A 17,736-nucleotide genomic window follows, 5' to 3' on the forward strand; every position below is an offset into this window, starting at 1 on the left:
CCAGGAAAACACTACCAATCACTCTGATGAAATTTCAGTTCAGGTGTCATGGGAGCCCAGAGATAGGAGACAAGCTAGCCTAATGTGCTGATTAAAGCCTTGCTGCTCAAAAGGACCCTTATCCTTAGACCAGCAGCATCAGCATCACCCAGAAGCTTATTTCAAATGAAGGATCTCAGGCCAGCCTCTGAATTTATGGATTAGAATCTGCATTTTAACAAGAATCTTACGTTATTTGTAGGCACATTGAAGTTTCAGAAGCACTGAATTGAAAGACAAATGTAGACTCAGGTGCCATTGAAGACTGAGATGAGCTGTGGGCTTCTTTCCTGCTTTCCCTAAGGGAAGTCTGGGCATTTGGTCTAAGGCTAGTCAGATGGCAGAATGCAGGCAGATGCCTCACACAGATGGAGCTCCATTTCCCTGGGATGAGCAGACCAACTGCAACAGCCTCACTCACAACAGGAGCAAATCCCTGAAAGATCTGTGGCTAGGGGAATTAAAAGTAGGAGGGACTCTCAATATGATGGGGAATCTGTAGCCATCAACCAGCAGGAGGCCGCTGCTCCTTGACAGCATGAAAGGAAGCCCGGCTCCACCAGCCTACCTGTTTGGGAGCCACCTGTCACATAGGAGTGGGAAGCGAATTTACTGCCAGGTAATAGGCAAGATGGCATCACTTCTCTCTCAAATTGTGGGCATGAGATACATGAAATGTGGGACTAAGCTTGCAGGGATTTTGTCATCATGGGAACATCTACCCTAGTTCACCTTCTTTATAGGAAGAAAGGGGTGTGTAAGGCTACCAGGAAGGTCAGAACCAATTACAGACCAACTCTAGCAACTTATAAGGCTCAGAGGCCATTCACATATTGGTGTTGGATATATTTTCTCTAAATGAGAATAGTCAGTTGAGATTTTTATTTTTATTCATGTCTTAATACCATCTTATGATTACAGTAAGTCCCCTACATATGAATGAGTTCCATTCTAAGAGCACATTCCTAAGCCCAATTTGTTCATAAGTCCAACAAAGTGAGCCTAGGTACTTAACTAACATAACAAACTATACTGTATAGTTCTGTACTGTAATAGGCTTGTAATAACTTTCACACAAATGATACCTAAAAAAATAATAATAAAATAAAACATGTTAAATGTTATAGTACAGTACATTACCTCGGAAAGTACAGTACAATAGTTAGTATACTGGCATCAAGTAAACAGGCAAGAAGATTTACTGATTGGAGGAAGGAGAGGAGGTGGGAGATGGTAGCTGAAGAATCATCGGCAATAGGAGATGGAGGGAAAGCTGCAACTTCATTCATGTCTGACATTAATGGAACACATATTCACACCTTTGAAAATTTGAAACTTCACAGTTCGTATGTAGGGGACTTACTATATTGTATTTTTAATGGAATAAAGCAATTAAAAGAAACATTTAAAAGTGGATACATCATTGTGACTGAATTTCTTTTAAGTGAAGAAGACTTTATCAAAGATATTTAAATATGATAAATATCTATCATTTAAGAATGTTAGCAACATGGAAAAATAGGTAAAGTAAGTAGCAATGATGGAAAAATAATTGAAAACAAAAATAGAAAATATACTTTAACAATATGCATAAAAGTTACTGAGGAATTCTAGAGAGCTTAAAAGTTATCCCTACTGTAACTGGTAGAAATATTCATTTTTAACTAGGTGCTTTTGGAACATCTATATATTAATATTTACTCATCTAGTCTTATGTTCATTTATTCACCAGCCATTCACTGAGCCCCATGCATGTGCCAGTTGAGTCAGTAAGTGTTTCAGATGCATCAGAAAACAAGGCAAATCAGGTAACTGTCCTCCATTTGCAGGAAAACAACCAAATCATAAGTAAACCACAAACAAACAAAAAATAATGGCAGCCAGATGATGCACATGTACTCAGTTTCCCAGTCATGTCAGACTCTATGCAACCCCGTGGGCCTGACAGGGACCTCTGCCCATGGGGTTCTCTGGGCAAGAATACTGGTGTGGGTTGCCATGACCTCCTCCAGGGGATCTTCCAAACCATGGATTGAATGCATGTCTCTTGTGTCTACTGCATTGCAGGTGAATTCTTTACCCAGTGAGCCACCAGGGAAGCCCAATGTGACAGGTGATAGTAGAGGGAACTAAATCTATATGTGATAGCTATTGCTGTTTACTGAGTCACCCCAAGTCAGCTAAAACAGCTAGCAGTTATTGAACTCACAATTCAGGAGCTAGTGGCTTTTGCCAGCATCAGTTAAGCTGTTCTTATCTGAGTCAGGCTCATCCAATCTCAGCCGGGTGTCACCCATGCTTCCACAGACAGCTGCTAGATCAGTTCAGGACTGGTGGTTCATCTCTGCTCCATCCTTCTCACCCTCCAGGCCACCCTGGGTTTGTTCATTTGGCAATGGTGCAGGGATCTCAAATAAGAGAATTGAAATACACAATGCCTTTTGAGTCCTGGCCTTGAAACCCAATATTTTCCAGCTCTTGATGGTAGGATCTACTGAGAATCAATGCCGCTTTTGCAATCTAACACAGCAGAGCAGAACATACAGGACCCATTGCCAAAGCATCACAGTGTTTGGAGCCCAGTTAAGTAAGGAGTCAGCAAGGAAACCAGTTTAGTGTGATATTCTGGGAGTCACCAGAGGAGAGCAGGAGACAAAAGACTCAAAACCACTGAGACAGATAGAGGGAGCATAGATAAGAAGCCCCAAATAAATGATAATCTTGAGGGGATATAAAGCATAAAGTTATGTACATTATAAAATGGTGGGAAACTATCCTAGAGTTTGCTGAAATATCAAAAAGTGAAAATTCATTGGTCCTCCTGGTCTTTTCATTTTTCACCCAGTCATCTGTATGTAATCTGTGATTTAGATATGTTCTTGTATTTTGTGTTACTCATTGAAAAGGAATTCCTATAGTGAAGCAAGGAATGGGAGAGTATTCAAGAGGGGAGATGTGGTCACATCCTCAAGTACAGTAAAGGCAGCAGCGAGCTAGAGTCAGCATCGCAGCTCATGACCATAGAGAGGCCGGGTGAGCCTGAGCACGGCAACCTGGCCCAAACTCAGCAGATACCTCTGTGCGTGTCTGGATCATGATATGCTGAAAAGGCACTCAATCAAGGGAAATCTTGGGGAAGCTGGAAACCATCAAGTTATTGAGGCCACACAGGGGCAGAAAAGATAGAGAGATCAAGCCCTGAGCCTTTGGAGTGGGAGCACTGATTCCAAGACCCTAGACTACAGAGAACTAACCCTAGGGAGTATCAAATAGTGAAAATTCACACTAAGGAAACCACTTGAATACAAGGCCCAGCATCACCCAACCACCAGTAGTGCCCTGTACAGGATGCCTCATCTAAACAATAAACAAAACAAAAATACAAACCATCAGCAATCAGGATCATCAGAAGACAGGATTACCTCCCGACTCAGCCTTGCCCATCAGAGGAAAAACAAACAAAGTTCAGCACAAATCTCACCCTATATGAACCTTACACAAACCACTGGACCAATCTTAGGAGGGCAGAAACCAAAAGGAAGAAATAATTCAACCTTAAAAACATACATATAATGAAAAGGCAGAGAATTACTATGCAAATGAAGGAACAAATTAGAAACACAGAAGTCCAAATAAATGAAGAGGAAATAGGCAAACTACCTGAAAAAAAATTCAGAATAATGATAGTAAAGATGATCAAAAACCTTGAAAACAAAATGGAGAAAATGGAAGAATCAATTAACAAAGACCTAGAAGAATTAAAGAATAAACATACAGAGACAAAAAACACAATTACTGAAGGACACTACATAATCATCAAGGGATCAATCCAAGAGGAAGACATAACAATTGTAAATATCTATGCACCCAACATAGGAGCATCTCAATACATTAGACAAACACCAACAGACATAAAAGGAGAAATTGATAGTAACACAATAATAGTAGGAGACTTTAACAACCCATTCATGCCAATGGATAGATCATCAAAACAGAAAATGAATAAGGAAATACAAGTCTTATTAGATGAGATGGATCTCATTGATATCTTCAGGACATTCCATCCAAATGCAGAAGAATACACTTTCTTCTCAAGTGCACATGGAACATTCTCCAGGATAGATACATTTTGGGTCACAGATCAAACCTCAGGAAATTTAAGAAAATTGAAATTGTATCAAGCATCTTTTCTGACCACAATGCTATGAGACTAGGTATTAATTACAAGATAAAAACTGTAAGAAACACAAACACATGGAGATTAAACAATATGCTTCTAAATGACCAACAGGTTACAGAAGAAATCAAAAGGGAAATCAAAAAATTTTTAGAAACAAATGGCAATGAAAACAGGACAACTCAAAATCTATGGGATGCAGGAAAAGCAGTTTTAAGAGGGAAGTTTATAGCAATACAATCCTACCTCAAGAAACAATAAAAACTTTGAAGAGACAACCTAGCTTTACACCTAAAAGAACTGGAAAAAGAAGAACAAAAAACCCCCAAAATTAGTAAAAGGAAAGAAATCATAAAGATTCGAGGAGAAATAAAATGAAAAAGAAATGAAAGAAACAATAGTAAAGATTAATAAAACTAAAAGCTGGTTCTTTGAGAAGATAAGCAAAATTGAAAAACCTTTGGCCAGACTCATCAAGAAAAAGGGAAGAACCAAATCAACAAAATTAGAAATGAAAAAGGAGAGGTTACAACAGACAATGCAGAAATACAGAGGATTATAAGAGCCTATTATGAACAACTATATGACAGTAAAATGGATAACCTGAAGAAATGGACAGATTCTTAGAAAAGTTCAATTTTCCAAGACTGAACCAGGAAGAAATAGAAATTATGAATAACCCAATTACAAGCACTGAAATTGAAGTTGTGATCAAAACTCTCCCAAAAAAAACAAAAGGTCAGGACCAGATGGCTTCACAGGAGAATTCTTTTTTTTTTTTTTTTCTTAATATAGTTTCATAATATCTCTTTGCTATGTATTCCATGAATACTTTTCCTAGGACATTGCTTAACTTTCAACATACTATTTCTGGGCTTCCTTGGTGGTTCGGTAGTAAGATCAAACATTTAAAGAAGAACTAATGCCTATCCTTCTAAAACTCTTTCAAAAAATTGCATAGGAAGAAACACTTTCAAACTCATTCTGTGAGGCCACCATCACCTTGATACCAAAACCAAGGACAACACACAAAAAAGAAAACTACAGGTCCATATCACAGTTGAACATAGATGCAAAATTCCTCAACAAAATTTTAGCAAACAGAATTCAGCAACACAAGTTGGGTTTACTCCAGGGATGCAAGGATTTTTCAGTATATGCAAATCAATCAATGTGATACATCATATTAAAAAGTTGAAAGATAAAAACCATATGATAATCTCAATAGGTGCAGAAAAAGCCTTTGACAAAATTCAGCACACATTTATGATTAAAACTCTTCAAAAAATGGGCATAGAAGGAACCTACCTCAACATAGTAAACACCATATATGATAAGCCTACAGCAAATATTATTCTCAGTAGTGAAAAACTAAAAGCATTCCCCCTAACATCAGAAACAAGACAAGGGTGCCCACCTTCCCCCCTATTATTCAGCATAGTTCTGGAAGTCCTAGCTACAGCAATCAGAGAAGAAAAAGAAATAAAAGCAATCCAGATCAGAAAAGAAGTAAAGCTCTCACTGTTTGCAGATGATATACTGTACATAGAAAACCCTAAAGATAGTATCAGAAAATTACTAGAGCTAATCAGTGAATTTAGCAAAGTTGCAGGATACAAAATAAAGACAGAGAAATCACTTGCATTTCTATATACTAACAATGAAAAATCAGAAAGAGAAATTAACGAATCAATCCCATTCACCATTGCAACAAAAAGAATTAAATATCTAGGAATACTCTTACCTAAGGAGACAAAAGAACTGTACACAGAAAGTTATAAGACACTAATGAAAGAAATTTCAATCTGACAAATTTCAAATAGCAAATACATATTAAAAGCTCACTTTTGTAGGGACTAAGATTTTCATGAAAAGCCAAAGGTTTAGAAAAAAATTTAGACAATTAGGATCTCTAATCTCACAAAAATAATAGCAACAGTCAGTTTTGAGTACTTGAAATAACAAAGGTTTTGAGTCAGTTCTGCAGTTTCCTCAGCAGTAAAATGGGGAGCCTGAGTGAGAGGACCTCCAAGGATGCCTTCCAGCTTTACCAACAGCTAACGTGGGTGGAGCGTCGCTGGAACAGCGTAAAGTAATGCTTAAAATTCTCCAAGCCAGGCTTCAGCAATACGTGAACCGTGAACTTCCAGATGTTCAAGCTGGCTTTAGAAAAGGCATAGGAACCAGAGATCAATTTGCCAACATCCGCTGGATCATCAGTGGAAAAAGCAAGAGAGTTCCAGAAAAACATCTGTTTTTGCTTTATTGACTATGCCAAAGCCTTTGACTGTGTGGATCACAATAAACTGAAAATTCTGAAAGAGATGGGAATACCAGACCACCTGACCTGCCTCCTGAGAAATCTGTATGCAGGTCAAGAAGAAACAGTTAGAACTGGACATGGAACAACAGACTGGTTCCAAATAGCAAAAGGAGTACATCAAGGCTGTCTATTGTCACCCTGCTTATTTAGCTTATATGCAGAGTACATCATGAGAAACACTGGGCTGGATGAAGCACAAGCTACAATCAAGACTGCCAGGAGAAAAATCAATAACCTCAGGTATGCAGATGACACCACCCTTATTCCAGAAAGTGAAGAAGAACTAAAGAGCCTCTTGATGAAAGTGAAAGAGAAGAGTGAGAAATTTGGCTTAAAGCTCAACATTCAGAATACTAAGATCATGGCATCCGGTCTCATCACTTCATGGCAAATAGATGGGGAAACAGTGGAAACAATGGCTGACTTTATTTTTCTGGTCTCCAAAATCCCTGCAGATGGTGATTGCAGCCATGGAATTAAGAGATGCTTATTCCTTGGAAGGGAAGTTATGACCAACCTAGACAGCATATTAAAAAGCAGAGACATTACTTTGCCAACAAAGGTCTGTCTAGTCACGGCTATGATTTTCCAGTGGTCATGTACGGATGTGAGAGTTGGACTATAAAGAAAGCTGAGCACCAAAGAATTGATGCTTTTAAACTGTGGTGTTGGAGAAGACTCTTGAGAGTCCCTTGGAATGCAAGGAAATCCAACCAGTCAATCCCAAAGGAAAATCAGTCCTGAATACTTACTGGAAGGACTGATTCTGAAGCTAAAGCTGAAGGTCCAATACTTTGGCCACCTGATGTGAAGAGCTGACTCATTTGAAAAGACCCTGATGCTGGGAAAGACTGAGGTCAGGAGGAGAAGGGGAAGGCAGAGGATGAGATGGTTGGAAGGCATCACCAACTCAATGGACATTGGTTTGGGTAGACTCCGGGAGTTGGTGATGGACAGGGAGGCCTGGCATGCTGTAGTTCATGGGGTCACAAAGAGTTGGACACGACTGAGTGACTGAACTGAACTGAACTGAGCATGGCCCCACCCATCAGAACAAGATCCAGTTTCCTCCCTCAGTCAGTCTCTCCCATCAGGAAGCTTCTATAAGCCTCTTATCCTTCTCCATCAGAGGGCAGACAGAATGAAAACCACAATCACAGAAAGCTAACCAATCTGATCACATGCACCACAGCGGGCCACCCAAGACAGACAGGTCATGGTGGAGGGATCTGACACAACATGGTCCACTGAGAAGGGAATGGCAATCCACTTCAGTATTCTTGCCTTGAGAACCCCATGAACAGCATGAAACGGCACAAATATAGGACACTGAAAGATGAACTCCCCAGGGCAGTAGGTGTCCAATATACTACTGGAGATCAGTGGAGAAATAACTCCAGAAAAAATGGGGACAGAGCCAAAGCAAAAACAACACCCAGTTGTGGATGTGACTGGTGATGGAAGTAAAATCTGATTCTGTAAAGAGCAATATTGCATAGGAACCTGGAATGTTAGGTCCATGAATCAAGCTAAATTGGAAGTGGTCAAACAGGGGGTGGTAAGAGTGAACATTTTAGGAATCAGTGAACTAAAATGGACTGGAATAGGTGAATTTAACTCAGATGACCATTATATTTACTACTGTTGGCAAGAATCCCTTAGAAGAAATGGAGTAGGAATCATAGTCAAAAAAAAGTCTGAAATGCAGTACTTGGATGCAATCTCAAAAATGAGAATGATCTCTGTTCGTTTCCAAACAAACCATTCTATATCACGGTAATCCAAGCCCATGTCCCAACCAGTAATGCTGAAGAAGCTGAAGTTGAACAGTTTTATGAAGACCTACAAGACCTTCTAGAACTAACACCCAAAAAAGATGTCCTTTTCATTATAGGGGACTGGAATGCAAAAGTAGGAAGTCAAGAAATACCTGGAGTAACAGGCAAATTTGGCCTTGGAATACAGAATGAAGCAGGGCAAAGGCTAATAGAGTTCTGCCAAGAGAATGCATTGGTCATAGCAAACACCCTCTTCCAACAACACAAGAGAAGACTCTACACATGGACATCACCAGATGGTCAATACCGAAATCAGATTGATTATATTCATGGCAGCCAAAAACGGAGAATCTCTATATAGGCAGCAAAAACAAGACTGAGAGCTGACTGTGGCTCAGATGATGAACTTCTTATTGTCAAGTTCAAATTTAAATTGAACAAAGTAGGGAAAACCCCTAGACTATTCTGGTATGATCTAAATCAAATCCCTAGGATTATACAGTGGAAGTGAAAAATAGATTTAAGGGATTAGATCTGATAGACAGAGTGCTGATGAACTATGGACAGAGGTTCATGACATTGTACAGGAGGCAGTGATCAAGACCATCCCCCAAAAAAAGAAATGTGAAAAAGCAAAATGGTTATCTGAGGAGGCCTTACAAATATCTGTGAAAAGAGAAGTGAAAGGCAAAGGAGAAAAGGAAAGATATATCCATTTGAAGGCAGAGTTCCAAAGAATAGCAAGGAGAGATAAGAAAGCCTATCTCAGTGATCAGTGCAAAAAAAAATTAAAAAATAAAATAAAGGAAAACAATAGAATGGGAAAGACCAGAGATCTCTTCAAGAAAACTAGAGGTACCAAGGGAACATTTCATGCAAAGATGGGCACAATAAAGGACAGAAATGGTATGGATCTAACAGAAGCAGAAGATATTAAGAAGAGGTGGCAAGAATACACAGAAGAACTATACAAAGAAGATCTTCATGACCCACATAACGACAATGGTGTGATCAGTCACCTAGAGCCAGACATCCTGGTATGCCAAATCAAGTGGGCCTTAGAAAGCATCACTACGAACAAAGCTTGTGGAGGTGATGGAGTTCCAGTTGAGCTATTTCAAATCCTGAAAGATGATGCTTGAAAGTGCTGCACTCAATATGCCAGCAAATTTGGAGAACACAGCAGTGGCCCCAGGACTGGAAAAGGTCAGTTTTTATTCCAATCCCAAAGAAAGGAAATGCCAAAGAATGCTCAAACTACCGCCCAATTGCACTCATCTCACATGCTAATAAAGTGATGCTCAAAATTCTCCAAGCCAGACTTCAACAGTATGTGAACCGTTAACTTTCAGATGGTCAAGCTGGATTTAGAATAGGCAGAGGAACCAGAGATCAAATTGCCAACATCCATTGGATATTCGAAAAAGCATGACAGTTCCAGAAAACATCTACTTCTGTTTTATTGACTATGCCAAAGTCTTTGACTGTGTGGATCACAGCAAATGTGGAAAACTCTTAAAGTGATGGGTATACCAGATCACCTGACTTGCTTCCTGAGATATCTGTATGCAGGTCAAGAAGCAACAGAATTGGACATGGAACAACAGACTGGTTCCAAATCATGAAAGGGTATGTCAAGGCTGTCTATTGTCACCCTGCTTATTTAATTTATATGCAGAGTACATCATGAGAAATGCTGGACTAATGAAGCACAAGCTGGAATCAAGATTGCCAGGAGAAATATCAGGAACCTCAGATATGCAAATGACACCACACTTGTGGCAGAAATCAAAGAAGAACTAAAGAGCCTTTTGATGAAAGTGAAAGAGGAGAATGAAAATGTTGGCTTAAAACTCAACATTCAAAAAACTAAGATCATGGCATCTGGTCCCATCACTTCATGGCAAAATAGATGGGGAAACAGTGGAAACAGTGAGAGACTTTATTTTGGGGGGCTCCAAAATTACTGTAGATGGGGACTGTATTCATGAAATTTAAAGATGCTTGCTCCTTGGAAGAAAACTTATGACAAACCTAGACAGCATATTAAAAAGAAAAGACATTACTTTGCTAACAAAGTTCCTTTTAGTCAAAGCTATGGTTTCTCCAGTAGTCATGTATACATGTGAGAGTTGGACTATAAAGAAAGCTGAGCACTGAAGCATTGATGCTTTTGAACTGTGGTGTTAGAGAAGCCTCTTCAGGGTCCTTTGGACAGCAAGGAGATCCAACCAGTCTATTCTAAAGGAAATTAGTCCTGAATATTCATTGGAAGGACTGATGCTGAAGCTGAAACTCCAATACTTTGGCCACCTGATGTGAAGAACTGACTCATTTGAAAAGACCCTGATGCTGGGAAAGATTGAAGGTGGGAGGAGAAGGGGATGACAGAGGATGAGACAGTTGGATGGCATCACCAACTCAATGGAGTTTGAGTAAACTCCGGGAGTTGGTAATGGACAGGAAGGCCTGGCATGCTGCAGTCCACTGGGTCACAAAGAGTTAGACACGAGTGAGCAAATAAACTGAACTGAATGATATAATTCAAAGCTGACATAAACAGGTGGAAAGATATTCCATGTTCCAGGTAGGAAGAATCAATATTGTGAAAATGACTATATTACCAAATGCAATCTACAGATTTGCTGCTATCCCTATCAAATTACCAATGACATTTTTCACAGAACTAGAACAAAAACTTTCACAATTCATATAGAAACACAAAAGACCCTGTATAGCCAAAGCAGTCTTGAGAAAGAGAATGGAGTTGGGGGGAATCAACCTTTCTGACTTCAGATTATACTACAAAGCTACAGTCATTAAGACAAGCATGGTACTGGCACAGAAACATATGCCAATGGAACAAGATAGAAAGCCCAGGAATAAACCCACGCACCTATGGGTACCTTCTATTTGACAAAGGGGGCAAAAATATACAATGGGGCAAAGACAGCCTCTTCAGTAAATGGTGCTGGGAAAACTGGACAGCTCCATGTAAAAGAATGAAATTAGAACACTTACTAACACCATACACAAAGATAAACTCAAAATGGATCAAAGACCTAAATGTAAGACCAGAAACTATAAACTCTTAGAGGAAAACATAGGCAGAACACTTGATGACATAAGTCAAAGCAAGATCATCTATGACCACCTCCTAGAGTAATGGAAATAAGAACAAAAGTAAACAAGTGGGACCTGATTAAACATAAATGCTTTTGCACAGCAAAGGGAACTGTAAGCAAGGTGAAAAGACAACCCTCAGAATGGGAGAAAATAATAGCAAATGAAACAACGGACAGAGGATTAATTTCCAAAATATACAAGCAGCTCATGCAGCTCAATGCCAGAAAAAGAAACAACCCAATGAAAAAGTGGGGAAAAGACCTAAACAGACATTTCTCCAAAGAAGACAGGTGGCTAACAAACACATGAAAAAATGCTCAACATCACTCATTATTAGAAAAATGCAAATCAAATCACAATGAGACGTTACCTCACACTGGTCAGAATGACCATTTTAAAAAGTGTACAAACAATAAATGCTGGAGAGAGTGTGGAGAAAAGGTAATGCTCTTGCACTGTTGGTGGGAATGTAAATTGATACAGCTGCTATGGAATACAGTATGGAGATGCCTTAAAAAGCTAGGAATAAAACCACCATGTGACCCAGCAATCCCACTCCTAGGCATATACCCTGAGGAAATCAAAATTGAAAAAGACACATGTTTCCCACTGTTCATTGCAGCACTATTTACAATAGCTGGAACATGGAAGCAACCTAGATGTCCATCAACAGACATCTGTTGGATAAAGAAAATTGTGGTACATATACACAGTGGAATTTTCAGTTCAGTTCAGTTCAGTTGCTCAGTCATGTCCGACTCTTTGCGACCCCATGAACTGCTGCACACCAGGCCTGCCTGTCCATCACCAACTCCCGGAGTTCACTCAACCTCATGTCCATCGAGTCAGTGATGCCATCCAACCATCTCAGCTTCTGTCGTCCTCTTCTCCTCCTGCCTTCAATCTTTCCCAGCATCAGGGTCTTTTCAAATGAGTCAGCTTTTTGCATCAGGTGACCCAAGTATTGGAGCTTCAGCTTCAATACAGTCCTTCTAATGGAATATTACTCAGCCATAAAAAGGAACACTGTTGAGTCAGTTCTAATAGGTGGATGAACCTAGAACCTATTATACAGAGTGAAGTAAGTCAGAAAGAAAAAAGATAAATATCGTATTCTAACGCATATATACAGAATCTAGAAAAAAGGTACTGAAGAATTTACAGGGCAGCAATGGAGAAACAGACATAGAGAATAGACTTGTGGACATGGGGAGTGGGGAGGAGAGGGTGAAATGCATGGAAAGAGTAACATGGAAACTGACATTACCATATGTAAAATAGAAAGCCAATGGGAATTTGCTGTATGGCTCAGGAAACTCAAACTCGGGCTCTGTATCAACCTAGAGGGGTGGGATGGGGAAGGAGATGGGAGGGAAGTTCAAAAGGGAGGGGATATATCTATACCTATGACTGATTGAAGAAGCACAAGCTGAAATCAAGATTGCCAGGAGAAATATCAATAACCTCAGATATGCAGATGACACCACCCTTATGGCAGAAAGTGAAGAGGAACTCAAAAGCCTCTTGATGAAAATGAAAGAGGAAAGTGAAAAAGTTGGCTTAAAGCTCAACATTCAGAAAATGAAGATCATGGCATCTGGTCCCATCACTGCTTGGCAAATAGTTGGGAAAACAGTGGAAACAGTGTCAGACTTAATTTTGGGGGGCTCCAAAAATCACTGCAGATGGTGATTGCAGCCATGAAATTAAAAGACGCTTACTCTTTGGAAGGAAAGTTATGACCAACCTAGATAGCATATTTAAAAGCAGAGACATTACTTTGCCAACAAAGGTCCGTCTAGTCAAGGCTATGGTTTTTCCAGTGGTCATGTATGAATGTGAGAGTTGGACTGTGAAAAAAAGCTGAATGCTGAAGAATTGATGCTTTTGAACTGTGGTGTTGGAGAAGACTCCTGAGAGTCCCTTGGACTGCAAGGAGATCCAACCAGTCCATCCTAAAGGAGATCAGTCCTGGGATTTCTTTGGAAGGAATGATGCTAAAGCTGAAACTTCAGTACTTTGGCCACCTCATGCGAAGAGTTGACTCATTGGAAAAGACTCTGATGCTGGGAGGGATTGGGGGCAGGAGGAGAAGGGGACGACAGAGGATGAGATGGCTGGATGGCATCACCGACTCGATGGACATGAGGTTGAGTGAACTCCAGGAGTTGGTGATGGACGGGGAGGCCTGGCGTGCTGGGATTCATGGGGTCGCAAAGAGTCAGACATGACTGAGTGACTGAACTGAACTGAATTTATGGCTGATTGATGTTGAGGTTTGACAGAAAACAACAAAATTCTGTAAAGCAATTATCCTTCAATTAAAGAAATAAATTTAAAAAAAGTGTGTCCAAGAGGGGAAAAGGGGCAGAAAGGGAAAAAAAAAAAAAAACTAATTTAATTATCTATGGCTCTAACTCTAGAACTTAAGAAGGAAATATATTATATTGCATCCAAAAGTTTCAATGTTTCATTTAATATATATATATATGTTTATATATGTACATTGTTGTCGTTCATTTGATCAATCGTGTCCAACTGTTTGCAACCCCATGGACTGCAGCACAACAGGCTTTCCTGTCCTTTACTCTCTCCCTGAGTTTGCTCAAACTCAACTCCATTGAGTTGATGATGCCATCCACCCATCTGATCCTCTTTTGCCCCCTTCCCCTCCTGCCCTCAATCTTTCCCAGCATCAGGGTCTACATATATAATATATTTTGCTCAGTTGCTCAGTTGTGTCTGACTCTGAGACCCCATGGGCTGTAGCCTACCAGGCTCCTCTGTCTATGGTATTTTCCAGGCAAGAATACTGGAGCAGGTTGCTATTTTCTACTCCAGGGGATCTTTCTGACCCAGGGATCAAAACTGTGTCTTTTGCACCTCCTCCATTGGCAGGCAGATTCTTTACTACTCACCACCTGGGAAACCCATATTATGTATACATACATATATATATATATATATATATATATATATATATATATATATATAAAATAACTACTTTATGTACGTATAATATATGTACACACACACTTGTATTTTTTTTTATTGTTTGTAATCCCTTTTAGGAAAGTACACAGTTACTTCAAGTCTTTCCTGGTTCCTTGTTTTCCCACTTTACATTGTTATCTGTCACTGATGATGTAACCTATTGCAGACTGCTCTCAGAAGTTGATCATCAGGATTAGTCAAGCATTGCTAATGAACCAAGAATGATGCGTCCTGTGGTACTGGACATCCGCTGTGCTGAGAAATAGCTCTATACGCAGAAGAAAGAAACACTTCAATCCAGCATAAATGGAAGGACCCTAACCTTAATTCCACATAAGCGGAGGCTGCTTTCTCGCTCTGACGAGAAGGCACATTTTGAAATGGAATTAAGAAGCTGACTCGCACACCTGAGTCAGGCTCACCTAATGCCTCAGGGATTTAACTGTGATGGAGCTTATACTGCATGCAGGCTGGGGTTCATTTGTTATAAACAGTTTATGTCAGAAAGGATGAAACACGTATTTAGGACTGGACTCAGTGGCGCTAAACAACTTCTCCTTCCTTCTAAAAAATAAAGATGGAGATTAGCTGTTTATATATGATACAACTGAATCAGAAGAGGTATTTCATATCTCTAACAATTTATTTCTGTAATATTATGCCCAGCGTCCAAGCTTCCCATTTAAGCATAGTTATCCATGATCATGAAGTTTCCAGTGACATGATTGTTTGAATAAACAAATAATTGGATAATGTAGAACTTCCCCAGAATTTCCTGAGTAAAATAAAGTTTATATTGCATAAAGCACCTAAGAAATCCAGTGTGGTATTCATTAGCATTGGGTTTCTAGGTGGCACTAGCCGTAAAGAACCCACCAGCCAATTTAAGAGACTTTAGAGATATGGATTCAATCCCTCTGTCAGAAAGATACCCTGAAGGAGAAACAGCAACCCATTCTAGTATTCTTGCCTGGAGAATCCCCGTGGACAGAGGAGCCTGGTGGGCTACAGTCCATAGGGTCACAAAGAGTCAGGCATGACTGAAGCATCTTAGCATACATGCACATGTACATGACCGTGGTAAATGTTTTGAAAAATGTCTTATTATAGAAATTGGTTATAGACTTCCCTGGTGGTCCAATTGTTGAGAATCTGCCTTGCAGTGCAGGGGACACGGGTTCAATCCCTGGTCAGGGAACTAACATCCCACAATGCCGCAGAGCAACTGAGCCCACATGCCGCAACTACTGAGCCCTTGCACTACAACTAGGGAATCCTTGCACTTCAACAAAAGATCCCACATGCCACAACTAAGACTTGGCCAAATAATTTAATAAATATTAAAAAATAAAGTAAATTGGCTAAATATTATATAATCCATATTTTTATATGTATTTTACTGAGCATGGAGCTCTGTTATTTCCATAAAATGTCAATTTAAAGTTCATATTACTTGATGTTTCACAGAATACAATTTTGGAAATGCTGAGTTCTTTTTTTTTTTCCATTTCCTGAGCAAAACACCAGCCCCTTGGAGAGACGGCCAAGTTGTAAAGCAGTAACTGGGAATGGGTCACGTGTCTGGCCCATTTACTCAAGCAGGTGTAGCTCTGAGATCCACAATCTTAAGTCCTTCTAGAAGAAAATGCCAGAAAACCAGGATGACAGGGACACAAGGTTTCATGCAAAAAGAGCTAGTAGGGAGCATGGTGACATTGAGAGGCAAAATCATCCTAAGAAACACCACCATGGGCAGCAGTGTGGTCCAGTGGCTCAGGGCAGTTAGAGGGACATCTCCAACACCTTCTGGCTGTGTGACCTCTGCCGATCACTAAACTCCTTGAGCCTCATTTTCCTTATCTAAAAAAAGAAAAAAAATGAAATATCCCTAATACTCAATTCAAAGTATTGTTGTGAGAATTAAATTATGAGAATGATGTCTGGCACATAATAAACTTTCAGTAAACATGATTATTAGAGTAAAACAGGAAATGGCATGGTCACAGTCAGTGTTTAATCTCAGGTAGATATTGACGTCTATAGCAATTGTCTCAGACTTACTGACAGTGACAGCTAGAAAGGAATTTTAGCTCATCGAGCTCCTCCCTGTGATCTTGCTGCTGCTAAGTCGCTTCAGTTGTGTCTGACTCTGTGCGACCCCATAGACGGACAGCTCCCCTGTCCCTGGGATTCTCCAGGCAAGAACACTGGAGTGGGTTGCCATTTCCTTCTCCAATGCATCAAAATGAAAGTGAAGTCGCTCAGTGACCTCTACACAGACTGGAGCCTAGGCGTGACTGAGTTGGAGACAGTTTGGTCTCACATATTCAGTCTCTAGCTCATGAATCTATAGGAATTGAAAGACACAGAAAATATTCTTGTGCATAAAATTAGCATGATATTTTAAAATATATATTGACTTTCTCCTTAATTCTCCAAACATCTTGAATATTCCTAAATATACCTTTGTATTCAAACATTTCAGTATTATTCCTGTGTTACTGTTTGTGACCCCATGGACTGCAGCCCTCCAGGCTCCTCTGTCCAAGGGATTCTCCAGGTTAAGAATACTGGAGTGGGTTTCCATTCCCTTCTCCAGGGGATCTTCCTGACCCAGGGATCGAGTCTGGGTCCTCCGCATTGCAGGCAGATTCTTTACTGTCCAAGCCACCAGGGAAGCCCAATACTTTTAGCATGCTGCCCTTTAACTTGAACTGGATGTCAATTTCAGTAACTATTCTTCATTTTTGTAAGGAGAACTCTACTCTCATTACCAAAGGGTTTTGATTGGAAATGGATGCTAAGGAATTTGACCTACCTGGATGGGATCATTTGGATGTATCATCTGTCCTCCATAATTCTTCTCTCTTCTCTAATGTGTATTCTTTAGCTTTCTCCATCAAATTCTAGAATTCTGTCCTGTTTGTCTTTTGTCCCAGTGATGCAGTTTTCTGCAGTATCGAGTCTATAGCCTCACTTTAAATTCAGCTCTCAAATTTTTCCTTTTCTTGTACACATTTCTGACAACAGCTTATTTTCAACTGTCTGTCTTGGCTTTGTAAATACGTGAATCCTTTTAACTCACATTCTGAGAATAAAATTAAAAGTCTTCAAAGTGTCTCCCTTTTTTCCCTGTAACTTTTTGGTTAAAATTTTGCTAGTCATTCCTAGTCTTATTGCTTTGTTACAGAGAACATGGCTTTCACATTTCTAGTTCTTGGAATAAACTGAGCTGTTCCAGTGGTCCCTTATACCATTGGTTTATGTCCATGTTCTAGGGAAATTACAAAATAATTTTT

At 39.8% G+C, this 17,736-nt stretch overlaps 1 long non-coding RNA gene across 1 annotated transcript in view; it reads left to right on the forward strand.

The window, feature by feature from the left end:
* Positions 1-15,243, forward strand: part of LOC147348003 (uncharacterized) — a 37,520-nt gene extending 22,277 nt beyond the window's left edge. Inside the window, exon 2 of the long non-coding RNA XR_015151938.1 lies at positions 14,604-15,243. This is a non-coding gene — a long non-coding RNA (uncharacterized LOC147348003). The remainder of the gene's footprint in view (positions 1-14,603) is intronic.
* Positions 15,244-17,736: the final 2,493 nt, after the last annotated feature.

The sequence above is a fragment of the Bos grunniens genome, chromosome 22 (genome assembly GCF_055505025.1).
Source record: "Bos grunniens cultivar Pamir isolate PY7600 chromosome 22, Bosgru_T2T1.0, whole genome shotgun sequence".
NCBI classification, from domain to species: Eukaryota; Metazoa; Chordata; class Mammalia; order Artiodactyla; family Bovidae; genus Bos; species Bos grunniens.